The sequence below is a fragment of the Propithecus coquereli genome, unplaced genomic scaffold (assembly GCF_000956105.1).
Source record: "Propithecus coquereli isolate 6110/MARCELLA unplaced genomic scaffold, Pcoq_1.0 Scaffold225, whole genome shotgun sequence".
In the NCBI taxonomy this organism is placed as follows: Eukaryota; Metazoa; Chordata; class Mammalia; order Primates; family Indriidae; genus Propithecus; species Propithecus coquereli.
Genome location: NW_012147745.1, coordinates 2,987,953 through 2,990,538, shown reverse-complemented (window position 1 = coordinate 2,990,538; position 2,586 = coordinate 2,987,953).

The window sequence follows — 2,586 nt, the reverse complement described above, 5'->3', positions numbered from 1 at the left end:
TGATGATTAGAGATGTTGAGCACTTTTTCATATGTCTGTTGGCCATTAGTCTATCTTCTTTTGAAAAGTTTCTGTTCATATCCTTTGCCCACTTTTTGATGGGGTTGTTTGATTTTTTTTTTTGCTGAGCTCTATATAGATTCTAATTATCAGCCCTTCATCAGATGTGTAACATGTGAATATTTTCACTCATTCTGTAGGATGTCTGTTTGCTCTCATGGTAGTTTCTTTGGCTGTGCAGAAGCTTTTTAATTTGATCAGGTCCCATTTATTTATTTTTGTTGTTGCTGCGATTGCCTTTGGGGTAGACCCAAGCTGATTGACAGTCGCCATATTGCTTCACTCTCCCCTTCCCCTTCCCTATCCTAGGCTGCTGAGAAAGACAATTTAACCACCACCTGGAGGCATCTACAGGGAATGGGACCTTTCCTTTTGGGGACCTACAGTGGACTGAGGGGTACTCCGACTGTGAGCTCCCTACCTGCAAGCTTTCCCAGGTGTCGCTTGCCTGGTGACTCCAACGGAGGCAGGAAAATCTCAAGGCGGAGATACATTGATCCAACTTGGGCATCCTGTGGGTGACTTGAGGCTGACACTCTTCTCCCTGACAGGGTCAGGGATTGATCTCCAGGGCCGGGGGACAGGCCTGCAGACCAGATCTCCTGTATACCCAGGTCTTGATCACGTTGCCTGGAGGCACAGAAGGGATATTTGTGAACAATCCTACTGAGGTGCGTGTGCCTTCAGGGGCAGATCAGTGTGCTTGAGGGGCAACCCTCCTCCCATGGGAGGACTGCAGTCCCATCTCAGGCTGTGATCCTGGGTAGGGAACCTCCTACCCACATCATAGCTAGGGTTGATCTATTGGCTTGAGGTCTTGCCTGCTGGCAGAGGACTGGGAGAAAATGCGGAATAGCAGAGGGTGGAAAGGAGCAAGGCCTCCACCAGACTGCAGGTTTCAAACAGTCCCACCTCCACATGCAGATTTTTTGGCTGAGTGAGGCCATTTCAGACCCTCCCATAGGCATTTTGCCAGAAGCAGAGAACAGACCTTTGACCCCTGCTAACAGCATTTGTGGAGCTTGAGGGCAGGCTCACTCAACCCAGCTCTGCCCAGCCTCACTCTCCCACCTGCCCCCACTCAGGTGGAGAATAAGGACACACCTGGAAGTCCCGAGGCCCCACCCACCACCTGAGGTACTAGAGTCCCTCTCCAGAGGAACAAGAGCTGGTTACAGGACCCAAAAACAACACTTCAGCTTGCTCCTCCTAGCAAGGGCCACCTACTAACAGGGAAGTCAATTTGCACACCCTTTTACTGCATCTACTGACTCATCAAACAGGGTGTGGTTGAATCTCACCCACAGACACCACCTACTGGCTCAGAGACTAAACTGGGCATGTCATTATCCAAATGAAAATCTAAAGGTAAGAAGCAACAGCTGATCCAGATGGGAAGGAATCAGTGAAAGAACTCTTAAAATATGAAGAACCAAACAGAAAGCACATCCCCAAAGGGGAACACCAGTTCTCTAGCAATGGATAGCAACCAAATTCAGAACACTAAAATGACAGAAGAATTTTGAACATGGATTATAAGAAAACTCAATGATACGCAAGAGAAAATGGATACCCAACACAAAGAAACCACAAAAAAAAAAAAATATAGGACTTGGAAGAAAAATACACTAAAGAAATTGAAATATTAAAGAAAAATTAAACAGAACTTCTGGAAATGAAGAATTCATCAAGGAATTACAAAACACAGTGGAAAGCCCCAAGAATAGAGTGGATCAAACAGAAGAAAGAATCTCAGGGATTGAAGATAACACCTTTCAATTAAATAAATCAGTTGCAGAGATAGAGCAGAGAAATAAAAGAACAAAGCCTACAAGAAATGTGGGATTATGTAAAGAGGCCTAAAATGAAATAAAAAATATACATTTATAACATTTTAAAAAAGTAATCTTAAAATTCAAGTTGTTAAAAAGCAAGCGAACATTGTTTCAGAAAAGTTGACCTCAACTTACTTTGAAAGAATCAACATTTTCTTCAGGGGGAACTTGCATTTACAATGCTCAATGAATCACCATGATTTGTAATCAAGTCATAGTTTCTGCAGGAAGTAACCAGTAAACAAAACCTGAATCAGTTTATTTCCTCCCCTGCACTCCATTCCAGGCTGTTTCCAGTTCTTACACCCAAGGTGGCTTATGATATTACTAACTTTGCACCTAAGACTTTCCGCTTGGGAAACTTAGATATTTAGTTGAATCAAGGTGCAGAGAAAAGAGAAATGGAGGAGGAGAGGTAGTCAGTAACTATAAACAATATGGATCAGGAGATAGGACTGGAAAGGAAAGGTTTGGAATTCATCAGCAATAAGTAGCTTTGATGGCTATTTAAGGATCATAGAAATCAGACAGATTCCACAGAGTGAGAAAAGAAAAGACGGAAAGATGAAATATTATGGAGTATTAGTATTTAAGGGCAGGAAGATGAAGGGATATCAAAAAAAAAAATTCAGGGAAAGAGATGGCAGACAATTTTGCCATAGGCATCAAAGAAATAAAGAAAATCACAGAA